The sequence below is a fragment of the Bufo gargarizans genome, chromosome 1, assembly GCF_014858855.1.
Source record: "Bufo gargarizans isolate SCDJY-AF-19 chromosome 1, ASM1485885v1, whole genome shotgun sequence".
Taxonomy (NCBI): domain Eukaryota; kingdom Metazoa; phylum Chordata; class Amphibia; order Anura; family Bufonidae; genus Bufo; species Bufo gargarizans.
Genome location: NC_058080.1, coordinates 745776519 through 745795554, shown reverse-complemented (window position 1 = coordinate 745795554; position 19036 = coordinate 745776519). Strand labels below are relative to the sequence as shown.

General features: G+C 47.1%; 1 pseudogene; it reads left to right on the top strand.

Annotated features, from left to right (window-relative positions):
- Positions 1 to 19036, top strand: part of LOC122930510 — a 56943-nt pseudogene that overhangs the window by 25473 nt on the left and 12434 nt on the right.

The window sequence follows — 19036 nt, the reverse complement described above, 5'->3', positions numbered from 1 at the left end:
TCCACAACAGAAACAAACCCTCTTCTGAGAGCTGAATCTTCTATTCTCAGAGGCAAGTAAACCCAGCTGCATGGTCTCCTGCTCAGAGGGGATTGAGAGAGACTGAGACCCCTGCACACTGAATGAGACCGCCGCACTGTCCTTGGACTGAATATGACAGGAAGGAGTGATCTCTCCTCTCTCTCTAAGACGCCTGTCAATACGTACGGCCCGAGACATGGCAGAGTCCAAGGAGGCAGGTCTCTCATGAAAGGCAAATGCATCTTTCAATCCCTCTGAAAGACCAAGTGCAGCATCATTCCAACCAGTATCAGCTGCCCATCTCCGAAATTCTGAACAGTATATCTCTGCGGACTGTTTACCCTGGCATAAAAAACGTAGTCTATATCTGACCCAGGGCTATAAAAAAAAATCATCCACTGAACGGAGGGGCCGTGCCCCCACCAGTAGCGGAAAGGCCCAAGACTGAGCGTTATCCCTGAGCAGCGAGATGATGATCCCCACCCTCTGCTCCTCATCACCAGAGGACTGGGGAAGTAGGCAAAAATTGAGTTTGCAAGCCTCTCTAAAACTAACAAAATTCTCACTACCCCCAGAGAACATATCCGGGAGCGAGATCTTAGGCTCAGAACAAACTCCATGAACGCAAGCTGAACCGGTCACCTGAAACTGAGATACAGTTTTACGGAGATCTGCTACCTCCAATGAAAGACCCTGCATATGTTCAGTCAAAAGTGAAACCGGATCCATGCTTGAGACGGTTTTGGCGGTTTATAATGTCACGGAAGGTGTTACAGAAAACTAGAAAATGTATAAAAAGGATTGCGCTGCAGGAGAGAAATCTTCTCTGGGTATTAAAGTTCTCTTTGTGCAATCTTCAACTAATAGGACCACATGCAAACTTCACAGTCCAACACTGGTAGGAAACCTGTAATGTGATAAGAAAGCGCACTATGGTGTAGTAAGCCCCAAACACTTAACGCACCATGTGAATAGGCTGTTTGGGGCTTACTACACCATAGTGCGCTTTCTCATCACATTACAGTTTTCCTACCAGTGTTGGACTGTGAAGTTTGCATGTGGTCCTATTAGTTGAAGATTGCACAAAGAGAACTTTAATACCCAGAGAAGATTTCTCTCCTGCAGCGCAATCCTTTTTATAAATTTTCTCCATTTAGCGGACTTTCTCCCACATTGTCTTTGGATTTGCAGCGCCTGAGGGAACAAGTACTTCTAACAGAGACACTATTTATTTTATTGAGTTACAGAAAACTAGAAGACACAAATGAAGATCCGACTGACTTGATCCAAAACTAAGGAACCAAAGGGTAAGCCCTGTAACAGCCCTAGCTCTCTCCCTTACTGCTCAGCCTATGCAAAAATCTCTATGGTAGATAATTGCATACCCTCGTTTCTCGACTGTATAACACCTGAACACCCTATAATAGTGAGGGGACACGACCACCGGCTCCCTACACTTAATACGGAGGGAGTCAGGGTCACCTAGGATCAAGCAAACAGAAAAAGACAAATAAATGAACAGACTTATCTGTAGAAGCATCAGTTGTAGCATCCAGCATGTACACACTCCAGGAAGTTGTATAAACCGCAAAGTGATGCAGTATGGGAGGGGATTTAAAGGGATGCAATCAGTGCACCTAGATGACAGCTGAGAGAGGGAAACGAGATGACAAAACAAAAGCAAAACAAAAGAACCTCAAGCAGGAGGTTCTAAAGAACGTCTGTCAGAGCTTCTCAGATGTCTGGCGGTGACACATGAGCAATTGCGCTGCAGTAAAACAATGGCTGGTTAGTGCCGGTATACATGTCTATTCTGGAAAAGGTACGGACAAGTCCTGAGGGATCCATGCCTGGTTCATTTTAATGAACGTGAGCTTGTCCACATTAGCTGTGGACAGGCAGCTGCGCTTGTCTGTGATGACACCCCCTGCCGTGCTAAACACACGTTCAGATAATACACTGGCTGCAGGGCAGGCCAGCACCTCCAAGGCGTAAAGGGCAAGCTTAGGCCATGTGCCCAATTTGGAGACCCAGAAGTTGAAGGGGCAGACCCGTCATTCAGTACGTGTAGGCGTGTGCACACATACTGCTCCACCATGTTGGTGAAATGCTGCCTCCTAAGACGCTCCAAGCACTCCACCGGACGGTGTCTCCGAGCTGCTTCTCCTCACACTAGGACGCCATCCCACTGCTTGCCACCAATGTAACGGAACGCCTAGCACCCCGACCGGTTACCTCCGTCGATAGATGCTCCTAGTGCTTTCCGAGGACTCCAAGCACTCCACCGGACACCGTACGCACTGCAGACCCCACGAACTGCCGCAGCTTGGTTGGGGTCTCACCGTCCTCCACCCACGCTGGACCCAAGACCGGGCTTTAGCTTCCAGTGGGTGAACCTCTCCTACACCCAGAGAGCAGGAACCATGAACAAGCTCTCACAAGAGCTTGTACTCAGGGGAGTATTGTGATATAGCAATCCCCAAGAGTGTAGTTATCGCATTCCCCAAACATGAGCCAAAACTTCATGAAGGTATAAAAGCAGCAACACTTTATTGAGGGCTACCCGCCCGTATTTATGCAACAAATTTAAACACACAATGTCACAACCCTTACAGTAAACACAGACATTTAACATATCCCCAGATAGCTCAAGTCTGAGTGCATATTATTAGGTGAATGGCACTCAGACTACACGAATACAATAAAATTAGCTATCTGGGTACCCTCACATAACAAAATACAATTCCAAAGACAGATTTAAGCTGTGCGGACGGTCTGTCTTCTCCTTTAAAGTTAGTATGGGCCATAATCCTGAGGCAAGAGGCTGGTAAACAGGCCTCTCCAAAACCCAGTGGCGAGGTTGGTTTCGCCACACATCTCCCCCTCCCAGGGAAGACTAACCAGATACCTGACCTCACGGTCAGTACCTGAGTTAGTCTGGCAGTCCAACCACAACCCAATACTGGACCTGTTGAATCTTGGGGCCTGGCTCTGTTCTGTATGTCCCCAGCTGTTGAGTGGGCATCTGCGACTCCTTGCTTCCTTGTGGTTCTCCAGCTTGGAGCTGTAGGTACTTGGTGGGCAGAGGCCGACTGCGCTCTGCCCAGATGCCAGCTCATCCGCTGGGGTAGCCTGTGTGAAGTCCAGGTCTGAAGAAGAGGATAGGGGAGGGCAGAGGCCAACGGCGCTCTGCCCTGATGCCAGCGCTTCAGCTCGGGTGCATGGTGCCAACTCCTGTTGGGTAGTAAATGAACAGTTAGGGCAGAGGCCAGCGGCGCTCTGCTCTGATGCCAGCTCTTCTGCTGGAGAGGGGTCAGTGGGGTTTAAAGCCTTACCCACTACCCTCAGTATTGGACTGGGAGAGAGCTGTGGAGGGGGGCTATCACTTACCCCCTTCTCTGGATACCCCATCTGCCGCTGGGGAGAGAGACCAACTGTCTCCTCTCCCTGTAGAGTATACTGCCTCTGGGTAGTGAGACCGGCTGTCTCCACTACCAGTGATTCTGGTTTTTGCAGAGATGAGGGACCCACAATCTCCGCTCCCTGTATTCCCAGTGGCAGTTGGGGATCTGGGCCGCCTGCCCAGCCACCCTGTTGGGCTGGTGGAGTGACTACGGTCCCATCTTCACCTGCCGACTGGGGTTCCTCCCAGTACCAGTCTATGAAGTCCCCTACCTCCACAGTTGGTGAGGAAGTAGGGGATACCTCAGCTGTGACTTGCTAGGGGTAGGGCTGCAGGTCTGGGCCTGGTATCCAACTGTCTTGTATCTTGTGCTGGGCTTGAATGGAGCGAAACAACTGTTGATAATCTTGCTCCAGCTCCCACTCCCTTTGGACCAGAAAGGTCAGATCTGCCCCCACCCCACTAGTTGTAGGCCAATTGTGCAAGTCCCACCTGTAGTCAGTAATGTCCCAAAATCTAGATTCTTCTGTGCTCCCAAAGTCAATGTCTCCAAAAGACTCCCACAATAACCCAGGGCAATTATATTCCTCACCTTCGGGCTTGGCGTACTCCTCCATCCATGGAGACTGTCGTACTGTGTCCCACCATAGTGTTTGGTAAGCGTCATCCAGCCAGGTTTCCTGCCATACCAGTGTCTCAAGCTCTGACACCCACTCCGTCAATGGTTGCTCTCCAAGTAGAGGTAGTCGCAGCGCCAATCGCATTCGTAATCTCTGCTCCTCACTGGGAAGACTCTCACCCCTCCGACGCTGCACGTCCTCCAGGGCCTGGTGCCATACGCCTTTCCGCTCGGCATCCCTGTAATCCGGGTGATCTTCCTCATTGAATGCTGTGCAGGAACCAACGGCATCCATATTGCTGTAGCCAGGGGCGCTGTATGGATACTAACTTTGCCCTCAATATACTCTACGAACGGTGTCTCCGAGCTGCTTCTCCTCACACTAGGACGCTATCCCACTGCTTGCCACCAATGTAACGGAACGCCTAGCACCCCGACCGGGTACCTCCGTTGATAGATGCTCCTAGTGCTTTCCGAGGACTCCAAGCACTCCACCGGACGGTGTCTCCGAGCTGCTTCTCCTCACACTAGGACGCCATCCCACTGCTGCCACCAATGTAACGGAACGCCTAGCACCCCGACTGGGTACCTCCGTCGATAGATGCTCCTAGTGCTTTTCGAGGACTCCAAGCACTCCACCGGACACCGAATGCACTGCAGACCCCACGAACCGCCGCAGCTTGGTTGGGGTCTCACCGTCCTCCACCCACGCTGGACCCAAGACCGGGCTTCAGCTTCCAGTGGGTGAACCTCTCCTACATCCAGAGAGCTTGTTCATGGTTCCTGCTCTCTGGATGTAGGAGAGGTTCACCCACTGGAAGCTGAAGCCCGGTCTTGGGTCCAGGGTGGGTGGAGGACGGTGAGACCCCAACCAAGCTGCGGCGGTTCGTGGGGTCTGCAGTGCATACGGTGTCCGATGGAGTGCTTGGAGTCCTCGGAAAGCACTAGGAGCATCTATCGACGGAGGTTCCCGGTCGGGGTGCTAGGCGTTCCGTTACACTCATATTTTTTGAATTTAGGATCTAGTGTTTAATTAATAGTAGAAAAGAACGACAGTATGTAAAGGGTGTATCTCACACGGCTTGAACCTGACTAGGCCTCAATTAAAGATTTCTTTTCCCAAAATGGCTGTATTTCAAATGCCTGAATCAAACCCCTGTATGTTGAGGGTGTATCTCACAGGGCCTGAACCAGTGTAGGCCTAAATTAAATATTTCTTTGCCCAAAATGGCTTTATTTCAAATGGCTGTATTTCAAATGCCTGAATCAAACCCCTGTATGTAGAGGGTGTATCTCACAAGGTCTGAACCTGTGTAGGCCTAAATGAAATATTTATTTGCCCAAAATGGCTGCATTTCAAATGGCTGTATTTCAAATGCCTGAATCAAACCTCTGTATGTAGAAGGTGTATCTCACACGGCCTGAACCAGTGTAGGCCTGAATTCAATATTGGTGCACCAAATGGCTGTATTTCAAATGCCAGAATCAAACCCCTGTATGTAGAGGGTATATCTCACACGGTCTGAACCAGTGTAGGCCTGAATTAAAGATTTCTTTGCACAAAATGGCTGTATTTCAAATGCCTGAATCAAACCCCTGTATGTAGAGGGGGTATCTCACACTGTCTGAACCTGTGTAGGCCTGATTTAAATATTTATTTGCCAAAAATGGCTGTATTTCAAATGGCTGTATTTCAAATGCCAGAATCAAACCCCTGTATGTAGAGGGTGTATCTCACACGGTCTGAACCTGTGTAGGCCTGAATTAAATATTTATTTGCCCAAAATGGCTGTATTTCAAATGGCTGTATTTCAAATGCCTGACTCAAACCCCTGTATGTAGAGGGTGTATCTCACAGGGCCTGAACCAGTGTAGGCCTAAATTAAATATTTCTTTGCTCAAAATGGCTGTATTTCAAATGGCTGTATTTCAAATGCCTGAATCAAACCCCTGTATGTAGAGGGTGTATCTCACAGGGCCTGAACCAGTGTAGGCCTGAATTCAATATTGGTACACCAAATGGCGATATTTAAAATCTCTGAATCTAACCCAAATGTATTAAGGGTGTATCTCACAATGACATCTGCATCCAAGGCTGCCAACAACATTTTTTTGTGCCCAAACGAGTGTTTGTTTAACAACTGAATTTGACAGCAGTATATAAGCCTGTAATTTCACACGTGCTGATGCTGCAAGGCCTAAAAATAGTGTTTTTTTGTCAAAAAATTGTGTTTTTCAAACCCCAGAAAATGATGGGTGTAATTCTAGCTTAAATTGCACACAGACTAATCCAGATGTTGTAGATTGCCAATATATTTTTTTTTTTGTAGCAGAATATGAAAGCTGTATATATATTAAACTTGAATGTAACACTTGCCGATCAGGAAAATACTGTTTTTTGAAAAAAAAAACAGTTTTTAAGACCCCAGAAAATGATGGGTGTATTTCTAGCTTAAATTGCACACTGACTAATCCAGATGTTGTAGATTGCCCAAAAAATGTTTTTGTAGATCGCTGAGTTAGATTCTCTCCTATTCTCTCCCTGAAATCACAAGTCCAGCAGAATCCTCTCCCTACACTTGTAACACCAGAGTGACGTGCAGCTTATATAGAGGTTGGGTCACATGCTGCTCTGGCCAATCACAGCCATGCCATTAGTAGGCTCTGCAGCCTTTCAAAAAGCGCCAAGAAAGCGCCGAACACCGAACCCGAACTTTTACTGAAATGTTCAGGTCCGGGGTCCAAAAATCGTAAAGTTCGGTACGAACCAGAACTTTACAGTTCGGGTTCACTCAACCCTATCCATCACTAATCATCAACCCTAGGGACAGACATCTGACTTCCCCGTGCTCAAATCCAGTGTCATAGGAGGCTGTTTATTAGGAATGGTTTGTCATGAAAGCTGGTGAAGAGGCCTTGGAGCATTGGGACAGATGTGTTAGGCTTTATAAGGGAAAGAATGAGGTCCAAGGGGGGACTGATAGAGATGTGGACATCATTCTAAGATCAGCTAAGAAGGCTCCCATATACTCTAGCTCTCAGACAACCCCTTATCTTCTCCAAAGAATGAAGATTCCATCCTACCTAAGATGACACGCCTCCTTGCTACGTCATATATGCTGTGTTGCTGTTAGTGAAAAAGCCATTGCAAGATGGTGCTTGTAGTTAGATATTTACATAGTTCAAATACCAAAGTTGGTAAAACAATGAACAATGTGCAGATGCCAAGTGTTATCTCTTTTCTTATTTTCATATTTTAGCCAATGGAACAATGCCACGAGCCTCAGGGGGAATGCCCCGCTGATGTCCTTATAAGATGCTTCACTTACTTGAATAAATGAGAAATTGCTTTGACCCCACAGTGAGTGTCAGTGTTATTTCTTCCGTGCACATAAAACCCTTGGATTACTACAAATTTGGATCAGTAGAGCAAACATAATCAGCCCTGATTGAGGGCAGCTCTAACAGTAGTATGGCATAGCAAGAGGCATAACGCAAGTGGCTGCAGCTGCCGCTGGTGGATCACTGCAGTCCAAATTGGTGTATCTCCGCTGTCAGACATTGTTTTTGATGTTTTGTACTAGATTAGAGGGGTAAATGCAGGCTAAATTGCAATTTAAGTGTGTGTTGCTATGGGCAACGGCGACAGAATTGCTGCATGGCTCCTTTAAGAGTCGCTGCAACTGCTCTATTTTGGAGAGTATAATGCACTGGCAGACAGATAATACTCCAAAACAGTCTTTTAGCAAGGTTATTTTCCCCAGTAGTACTCACTCAGATCTCTGGACGTTGCTTCTCAGAATCCAGGGAAAAAGAAACTGCCTTTGCCCTTTTCCAAGATGGCCACCGCTCCCGGTTGCCAGGGCTGCGTTTTCCCCCTCTTGGGCTTGGAGAAGAAGCTGTGTCATCAAGGTTAAAGATAGCTGATAAACCCTTCGGGTGCCAGCGTGCACAGATTTACGCCTGCCGCTCCGCAGTAAGTTTGCTCAAGTCAATCCTGTAGTCTTTGCACGTATTTGGCACACAGATATGTTGTTCGTATCCTGTTCGTGATGCCAAATGCAGCAGACGTGAATGCAGCCAGGGGGTCCCTTTAAGATGGAATAAGTGTTTGTCGTGACCCAGTTGCGTTTCAGCAACGAGGACATAGAGTCCCCTTTTAGTGATGTTATTGGTGGTACCCAGATGTAGGAATGCCAGAATGGTGTAGGGTGGCCTACAATGTCCCTGTATGGTGTTCTTATGCACGTGTCACGGTGCTCCTACCTGGGTATCTTTGGAAACCCCAGGCACTGTCGTCCGAAGCAGGTAAAGGGGTAATGAATGGGGATGGTGAAAAGATTGAGTCCAGACTTGGTATGAATTTTAAATGCAGCTTTACTTGAATAAACGGTAATCCAAACAGTTTCCAGACTTGGTGCTGATTCTCAGCAGGTTTTAGCATTAACAGGCAGTCAACAACTTCTGCAACAAATTCCTCTCTGCTGAATCTGTACCATCTTGGCTCTGCTATGCTGGAAATATTAAATAGGATTTTTCTTTTAGCTTTCTGTTGTAACTTCTCTTTCTGTAATCCTAGTAAACTTCTTCCTGGCTGGCTTTTAGGGAGAGCTCAGTCTCACAGGGATGAGCATCTGCTTTTCTCCCTACAGCATGGATTACTGGACTTGACTGGTTCTAACTAGATCGTAATCCCTCCTTGGAGGAGAGTCAGAGAGCTGTAAAAATGATTCCAGACTCTGCCACATAGCACTGCCAAGTTTGCTGCCACCTGCTGGGGAACCAGGTTATTTATTACATGAACAATCACAAATGCATAAGAGAAAATGCACACTACTGGTAGGACCTGGAATAAAGGAATGAGATGACATGGTTATTGCATATACAGACAGAAGCAGGGTGTAGGAGTGGTAATGCCTCATGGGGGCGTTATATTTGTAAATAGTTTTTCCTATCACGGTCCCTAGCACCTTCTGATGTCTGTCCCTGCACTAAGATGCTATGAAATGATTCTTTCTTATCCTTTCCATGCACCTTGAATAATGTTTCCCTGCACTTGTAAATCACTTTTTTTTTCACAAAGAGGTTTTTCCTATCACTGTCCCTAGTGCCTGCTGACGTCTCTCCTTGCACTAAGTAGACTGAAAAATGTCAGAATCTAAGATGGCTGAGGCTATTTATAGGGCTGTGGCATCACAGGGCTGGCTGTTGATTGGCTGCATGCATGGCATTATGGGTGATCCTGCCTTCCCAGAGTTCCTTGCCCCATGTCCTGACACATGTAGCCGCCATTTTAGCCACCATTTTAGGAAAAATTGCGATTCGTCACCACAAAGCGTGAGGAAATTCGCATTTGTTACGAATCAAATTTTTCCTGAAATTCGGATCGAATTCCACTTCATCAGCTTCGATTCACTCATCTCTAGTAACCAGTATACTTAGACTGTCCTGCCTCAGGGAGCTCAGAACTCCCCGACCCTGTATACACAGGCTCCGCAATCTATCCTTACAAACTGGGCACCGCCCGTCTCAGTGGTCCTGTTACAATACGTGGATGATTTGCTCCTGTGTGCTGAAGACAATTAGACTTGCTGTGAGGCAACTATATCTATTTTAAGTTTCCTACATCAGAACGGATGTAAAGCCTCAAAACAGAAGCTGCAGTTTTGTAAAAACAAGGTTGTATTTCTAGGACACTGTCTCTCCCACGGAGCTCGCCATCTAACCCCAGAAAGAAAGGAGGCTGCTGAAAGGATACAAGTGCCCAAAGGAGCACAAAGCCTAAGGGTGTTTTGGGGGCTGGTGTCATACTGTCGCCCCTTGATTAGACATGCCTCCATATTAATGCAGCCTCTGTATGATTGTCTGTCATCTGACCCATTTCACCTGACAGAAGAGGCAGTGAATAATTTCCGTACATTGAAGTTGTGCATAACCTCGGCCCCAGCCCTGGGTATTCCAAAATATGACGAGGAATTTCACTTGTTCTGTTCAGAAATGCTGGGTCATAGCACGGCTGTACTGACTCAGAAACATGGTGACCACCAGTGACCAGTGGCATACTTTTCATCCAGATTAGATCCTGTCGCCAGAGGCGCCCCCTTCTGTGTCAGGGAGGTAGCGGCAGTGCAGGCAATGATAGAAAAAGCCTCTGAAATTGTGTTAGACTACCCGGTGACCTCATGACATAGAAGACATATTAACACAGGTTCAACCTAAGCATATTTCTATGGCCAGGCAACTTAGACTCCAATGTGCACTCCTCATGCCTCTAACATTTCTTTCAAAAGGTGTCCTACTCTGAATCCTGCTACTTTGTTACCAATCACAGATTCAGAAATGGGGGAGGGGGGCATAGAAGGTACGGGCAGCCTCCTAAATGACATGATGGTACATGACCCCCATGACTGTGTACAATTAATGCAACAAGAAACGTCAGGATTTAATCATGTACATGAAAGCCCCCTTGATAACCCTGATTTTGACTATTTTGTAGATGGAAGCAGGTTCATGGGAGAGGATGGCCGGTTCCACACTGGATATGCAGTGGTCACAATGAATGAGGTAGGGATAGCTGAACCACTGCCACCTCACATGTCAGCGCAAGAGGCAGAGCTGAAGACACTCACCTGAGGCATGGAAATTGGCCAAGGGGAAGAAAGTGAACATCTACACTGACTCAAGGTATACTTTTGGTATTGCACATGCAGGAGCGTAGCATGGGGGGAAGCCGTGGGGGTCGTTGCCCTGGGCCCACAATTGCAGGGGGCGCCAGGCAGCTGAAATTTCAATGAGGGCCGTGGGAGCCTATGGCTCCCATCCCCTCCGTTCTTCCTCGTAGGCTTCAGGCTAGTGGCCTGAAGCCTATAAGTCAGTAGAGTGACCGTAGTGTCTAGAATGGAGTTGATCCTAAGAGTTATGATGTCAGGGGAAGAGGCGGAGTCTCGTCATCCAGGGGCGGGGCCTAAATATGAGCGGGAGATTCTACAGAGCAGGATGTTTAACCAATATTAACCGGACAGAATAACTATCAAATAAATCGAAAAAAATTGACCCGCAAGGAGTCATAATAATCACCAAAAAATGAAACTGACTTACGTATATATGAAAATCCAAAAGACTTTATTATAAATATATATGAACAATACATACATGCATAATAAAAAAAGGCAGCACAAGGCAGGACACACAGATGAGGAGCAGGACCCAAGGAGAGGCCGGGAGATCAGTGCATGAAAATAACAACAGGGAAAAAAGAATGCTAGCTAAAAAGCGTACCTCAAAACCTCCTGACAGCAACGCCCCAAACAAAGTGCAAAGGAGGTAATTGTAGAGATTGAGGTTAGAGTACATGAACAAGATTAAACATACCCGTAGTGGTGCAAAGGGCCTGAGTGGCCCTCATTGAAATTTCAGCTGCCTGGCGCCCCCTGCAATTGTGGGCCCGGGGCAACGGCCCCTACGGCTTTCCCCCATGCTACGCCCCTCTATGTGCAATACCAAAAGCATACCTTGAGTTGGCCGAGAGATCTTTGCACCACTCAGGGTATGTTTAATCTTGTTCATGTACTCTAACCTCAATCTCTACAATTGCCTCCTTTGCACTTTGTTTGGGGCGTTGCTGTCATGAGGTTTTGAGGTACGCTTTTTAGCTAGCATTCTTTTTTCCCTGTTGTTATTTTTGTGCACTGATCTCCCGGCCTCTCCTTGGGTCCTGCTCCTCATCTATGTGTCCTGCCTTGTGCTGTCTTTTTTATTATGCATGTATGTATAGTTCATATATATTTATAATAAAGTCTTTTGGATTTTCATATATACGTAAGTCAGTTTCATTTTCTGGTGATTAGAGCAGGATGTTGGAGAGAGGAGCAGAGTCTGCAGGTCAGTATGTGGAGGAGAATAGTGACTGTTATTTTTACTTGGTGCCTTTTTGCAGGGGCTGAAGGGAGAAGGAATAATCTTTGTACTGGAGATTGTATGTTAGAGGGGTCTGAAGAGAGGGTAGTGGGAGTGATATTATTTACATGGGACTGTATGATGGAGAGGCTGAAGGCAGGGGGGGGTGATATTATTTTACATAGGATTGTATGCTGGAGGAGCTGAAGGCAGGGGGACTGATGTATTTTACATAGGACTGTATGCTGGAGGGGCTGAAGGCAGGATGAGTTATGCATTTTACATGGGACTGTTTTCAAGAAGGGCTGGAAGGCAGGGGTGTGATGTACCTTACATGGGACTGTATTCTGGAGGGGCTTAAGGCAGGAGAGTGATGTATTTTATATGGGACTGTATGCTGGAGGGGCTGAAGACAGGAGAGTGATCTACCTTACATGGGACTGTATGCTGGAGGGGCTGAAGGCAGGGAAGTGATGTGTCTTACATGGGACAGTATGCTGGAGGGGCTGAAGGCAGGGGGAAGGTTGTATCTTACATGGGACTGTATGCTGGAGGGGCTGAAGGCAGGGGGAGATTGTATTGTACATGGGACTGTATGCTGGAGGGGCTGAAGGGGGGGGCATAATTATTACTATAATACTACGGAGGTGACCATTATAATATTAATAATAATAATAATAATATAGAGGAGGAAATAATAATAATACAGAGGGGCCCGTATATATTATAATTATACAGAGGGCATTATAGTTATGGGCACTATGGGGGAGGGGAGGTCTGTTATCTGAGGATGATAGTAAAGTGAGGAATCAAAAAAAATTTTTGTGAAACTCTGCAGAGACGAGACGCGGCTGAAAGAAGTTATCATGGTGGTCCTATCTCCGAATGAAGATGCTGAGGAAAGTCTACATCACAGGAGATGTCACTGGATGTAAGAGTTATGGTGCGGTATTCTCCTGTATATTTCATAGCAATGTATGTAATGTCCATCCAAATATCTGTTTGGGGGCAGGGGGGGGGGGTGGATATAGAATTTGGGCCACACTGCCGAAGCCTGGCCCCAGACTTCAGGTCACACTGTGTGTGTTCTGAATTCTGGGGCCTCACACCCATCTACTACATTATCTGTACTCAGAGAGTTATCCCTGTGTTATCTGTAATGTTACATAGGACTGCAGGTGACATCTACTGCATTATTTGTAAAAAGGGGCGTGGTCACAGGTGGGGGGGGCGCAATACTTGTCTTGCCCCGGGTGCTGGCAACCCACGCTACGCCACTGTACATGACTATGGACCCATATGGCAGTCTAGAGACTTTCTAACATCAGCAGGCCAGGCAATTAAAAATAAAGACTCTGTACCTATAATAATAATAAAATGTATTTATATAGCGCCACCATATTCCGCAGCACTTTACAAATTCATAGGGTTCATGTTCAAAACAATAGTAACTGGCTAATATGCAACTGAGACACTAGGAGTCAGGGCCCTGCTCGCAAGAGCTTGCAATCTATGAGGAATTGGGGGGGGGGGGACACATAAGGTAGTTGATTGTGATAAGTAGGATTTGAGCCATTATTGAACTGACAGGAGCGGTGCCGGCCGATCTGCTTCGGGTTTGGGACTACTAGAGGATCGAGTTTAGGCCAGAGGAGTTGGTTGGGGGGAGGTTTAGTCGGGGAATAGTCAGTTTAGGTAGCTTGATAAGCCTGCCTGAAAAGATGTGTTTTTAAGGCACGTTTGAAGGTGGAGAAGTTGTGGATTGACCTAGTATTCCGGGGCAGAGTATTCCAGAGAGTAGGTGCAGCTTGAAAATAGTTTTGAAGATGCGAGTGAGAGGTACGAATTATGGAGGTTATTAATCTTAGGTCGCTAACAGAATGGAGAGCACAAGTAGGGTGGTAGATGGAGATGAGGGAGGAGATGTATGGAGGTGCAGCATTGTGGAGAGCTTTGTGGTTGAGGATGAGAAGTTTGAACTGTATTCTGTGCTGGATGGGCAACCAGTGAAGTGACTGGCGCAGACTAGTAGCATCAGTGTAGCGGTTGGATGGATAGATGAGCCTGGCTGCAGCATTTAGGACAGACTGAAGGGGGGAGAGTTTAGTGAGAGGGAGACTGATTAGTAATGCATTGCAGTAGTTAAGACGAGAATGAATCAAGGCAACAACAAGAGTTTTTGCCGTTTTCGCCGTAAGAAAAGGGCGGATTCTGGCGATATTCTTGAGGTGCAGATGACAAGATCATGTAAGTGATTGAATATGGGGAACAAAGGAAAGATCAGAGTCAAATGTGGCTCCAAGACAGCGGGCATCTTGCACAGGAGTTATGATTGTGCTGCAGACCGAAATTGAAATATCAAGTGTAGGTGAGTTAGTAGATGGGGGAAAGACAAGAAGTTCCGTTTTTACGAGGTTCCGTTTTAGATACAGAGAGGACATGATGTTAGAGACAGCTGCCAGACAATTACTGGTGTTTTGGAGTAAAGCAGGGGTGATGTCAGGGGATGAAGTGTATAGTTGGGTGTCGTCAGCATAGAGATGGTACCGAAAGTCAAATCTACTGATAGTCTGTCCGATGGGGGCTGTATAGCGGGAGAAGAGTAGAGGACCTAGTACTGAGCCCTGAGGAATGCTGACATCAAGAGGAAGAGGAGAAGAAGAAGAGCCATCGAATGATACACTAAAGGACGGCCAGAGATATAGGAAGAGAACCAAGAGAGAGCAGTGTCCTTAAGGCCAATTGAGTGGAGCATGGTGAGGAGGAGCTTATGGTCTACGGTGTCGAACGCTGCAGAGAGATCCAGCAGAATCAGTAGAGAATAGTCACCATTTCTTTTTGCTGTTAGGAGATTAGTAAGGGCAGTTTCTGTAGAGTGAAGAGGGCGAAAGGCAGATTGTAAGGGGTCAAGAAGAGAGTTTGCAGAGAGATAGCTTATTAAGTGAGAGCAGACAAAACATTCAAGGAGTTTAGAGATGAAGGGGAGGTTAGAAACAGGTCAGTAGTCAGCAGCACAGGTCGGGTCAAGAGATGGTTTCTTTAGTAGTGGGGTTATAATAGAGTGTTTGAAAGAGGAGGGAAAGATACCAGAAGAGAGAGAGAGGTTAAAAATTGTAGTTAGGTGAGTGATGACAGCCGGGGAGAGGGACTGGAGGAGGTGTGATGGAATAGGATCACTGCTACAGGTTGTGGGTTGAGAAGAGGAGAGAAGCCTGGAAACTTCTTCCTCTGTTATAGGTTCAAAAGAGGAGAGAGAGCATGTGGAGGAATGGGAGGGAGGAGGATTGAAATTATTTGGGGACTGGGAGATTATTTTCTGCCGGATACTGCCGATCTTGTCTCTGAAGTAGGTGGCCATGCCATCAGCGCAGAGGTTTAGAAGTGAATGAAAAGTGTCAAAGAGTCGTTTTGGGTTATTTGAGAGTGAGGAGATGAGAGAGGTGAAGTACTTTTATTTGGCAATGTTGAGAGCCGAATTGTATGTTTTAAGCATAAATTTATAATGGAGGAAGTCTGCTGATATTCGCGATTTTCATCATAAGTGTTCTGCACATCTGGAGCAGCACTGGAGAAAACGTGTTTCAGGTGTGTGCCAGGGTTGTCGTGTTATGTGTCTAGAGGGTCGGATCGATATTGGAGAAACTTCATCTAGGGTGGTTTTGAGGGTCTGGAAGTGATTGGGGTAAGAGCTAATTGTAGGGTGTTAATAATTGGTAGAGAATTGGTAGAGATGGTGATTTTGGCTCGTGCTGACCCCTGTGAGTGCTTCCTCTTAGACCAGGCATCCTCAAACTGTGGCCCTCCAGCTGTTGTAAAACTTCAACTCCCACAATGCCCTGCTGTAGGCTGATACCTGTAGGCTGTTCGGGCATGCTGGGAGTTGTAGTTTTGCAACAGCTGGAGGGACGGAGTTTGAGGATGCCTGCCTTAGACTGTGTCTATATTTATAGGAAGTGATCACAGAACTAGGGGTAATTAAGCTCATTAATCAATTAATCACTGAAGTAAGGCACATGAGAAGAGAGGCTATGTGTAGGTAAACAAACAAAGCTTAGGATCTGGATGGGCCATAAAATCACTACAGATCACAAGCATTACAACAGTCACAAAAATCACAGGTCAATTGGAAGAGCATCTCTAGGACTAATCACAAGGATATCAGACTTGCAGAAAATAGTTTACATTTATGAATATGCAAAGTTCTACACCAAGGAACATGGAAACTGCACTATTAGGCTTGTGGAAAGCTGGGTGAAGCAGTATTGTCCAAATGCAATGCTTGAACTTATGAACTCTCTGTTATTACCAGATGAGGTTGCTATGATTAAAGGACGCAGACCTATAGGACAGGTATATTGCGGACATGCTAGCAGCGATCTAGCCTTGTATGTCGGCATCTCTATAACCTAAAACGAGGTGACAGAATCCCTTTAAGGTAAAGGCTCATACAAGATGTACAATGTTGGATGCAAAAGGCAATGTTCGAGCAGACAAGGCAGCCAAACAAGCTACACTTCAGCCACTAAATGCTGACGCCACCCCGGTGAGAGCCTTGAGACCTGAGGACATTTCTGTAAGTACATTTCAGAGAATGCTCGAACAAGCCCCTCCAGAGGAAAAAGAACTTTGGGCAAAACAAGGAGCCAATCCTGATGAACATGGAATCTGGAGAAAGAAGGACAAAATGTGTCTACCGTGCCCTCTATACCCAGCTATGGCTCAGGAGACCCAGGGGCCCACTCACCTATCAAAAGGTGCCATGGTAAGTGTGGTTAATGCAGGGTGGATTGCTCCAGGATTTTCTACAATAGCCGCTTGGTTTGTACAAGGATGTATGGTCTGTGCATCAAACAATCCCAGTCAAGTGGTGAAGACTCCAAGCAAGCACACCCCCCAGGCCACTTTACCCATTCCAGAGACTGCAGATAGACTATATACAACTACCTAAGGCAGGGATATATGAATTTGTCCGTGTGTGTGTTGATCTCTTCAGTGTGGCCTGAAGCCTTCCCAGTAGCAAAGGAAATGCAAAGAACACAGCAAAGAAGCTGGTCAGTGAACTGGTGTGCAGTATGGTGTCCCTGAAGTTATCGAATCAGACAGGATTATCCCCATTTGAGATTGTGTTTGGAAGGTCCCCCAGATTAGGACTGTATTTTCCACAACAGTTGCAAATGAACAATGATAGCCTTACAAGCTACATGCTGGCCCTCACAAGGAGGCTTGAGCACACCCATAAACAAGTGTGAAACGAGTGAAACGTTTTCAAGAAATCTACAGTACATCCAGTTGCCTTGATTTATTCTTTACAGATATATACCATGACCTGGATAAATGAGAACCTTCACAGACACATAAACAAGTGTTTGCTTTCCTTCCAGATCCAGACTCAGTAGAAGGAACACACAGTCTGCATTCAGGAGATTGGGTGGTAATAAAAAGACATGTGAGGAAAGGCCTGGATCCCAGATTTGATGGTCCTTCCAAGTCCTGCAGTAAAGGTTGAAGGAAAGCCTAACTGGATACACGCTTCTCACTGCAAGAAAGTGACTGGGACAATGATTGTTACATCATCACAGGTCCTTCGCCACCTCTTATCCTCTCTACTTTAGAGCTCCGCCCCTGCACTGATCACATGGTGGTGACGTCATCAGAGGTCCTTCACCACCTCTTATACTCTCGGCTGTTGAGCCCCGCCCCCTGCACTGATCACATGACGGTGACGTCACCCCAGGTCCTTCCGCTCTGGCAGTGCAGCAGATACTGGGCAGGTCCTGGTCGGTAGTCAGGGCTCTTGTTCTCTCTGGTATCAGCCATTCCTCCAGCCTGCAGGTAAGATGAGCTGTGAGGAGACAGTGTGGTGGAGAGCTCAGACATGTCACCTCTGGAGATTTTTCCGCGCTGCTGATTCTCATAATTCCTATTATGTGGCGGATATGAAATGTGATGTAAAGGATTAAATCTGCAGGATATGCATGATATGACATGACAATTCTACATGCAGTCAGTGGCGGTGTGAGAGGAGGAGATGGTGGAGTACTCGTGGGTAGAGATGGCCTTGCGGTTTGCCCAGCGGTCGTTTCGCGGCGAACTTTGTTCATTCGCTGTTCACCGGAACCATATTCTTTGCATTGTGCAAAACTTTGATCCATGACACATCCATCAGGTGGGACAGGACAGCCAATTGAGATGTTTCAGCACATGGACACTAGGGATCGACCGATTATCGGATTTACCGATATTATCGGCCGATATTCAGGATTTTGAACGCTATCGGTATCGGCATTTATTTTGCCGATATACCGATAGTGTACTGGGAACACAGATCGCGCTGCTGTCAGCGCTCTCCGTGTTCCCTCAGCAGCAGCACAGGGGAGAAGGAGCAGTGTCTCCTCCCCCTGTGCTGCTGCTGCCGCTGCCGCCAATGAAAGGACAGGGGACAAGAGGAGGGGAGGAGCTATGGCCACTGCGCCACCAATGAAGATTAATCTCTCATTTATTCATATACAGGAGGCGGGAGCTGCAGAATCACATTGCCGGCTCCCGACCTCTATGAGCTGTAGCTGCGATCTGCGGTAGTTAACCCCTCAGGTGCCGCGGATCTAAGCTACTGCTCATAGAGGTCGGGAGCCGGCTATGTGATTCTGCAGCTCCCGCCTCCTGTATATGAATAAATTAGAGATTAAGCTTCATTGGTGGCGCAGTGCGCCCCCCCTCCCCTCCCCCCCCCAGTATTAAGCATTGGTGGCGCAGTGCGCCTCCCCCCCAAGCCCCCCCAGTATTAAGCATTGGTGGCGCAGTGCGCCCCCCCTCCCCCCCAGTATTAAGCAGTGGTGGCGCATAGGGCCCCCCCACCCGAGTCGCAGTGCGCCCCCCCCCACAGGATCCCCTCTCCCTGCTCCTCCGATCGGAGCCCCAGCAGTGTAATGCTGGGGCTCCGATCGGTTACCATGGCAGCCAGGACGCTATTGAAGCCCTGGCTGCCATGATAAGCTCCATGCTGCTGTGTGCACAAAGCACACAGCAGCAGGGACAGTGTGAGCTCCTATTCACCCTGATAGATCTCTATCAGGGTGAATAGGACAAGGGTTCTAGTC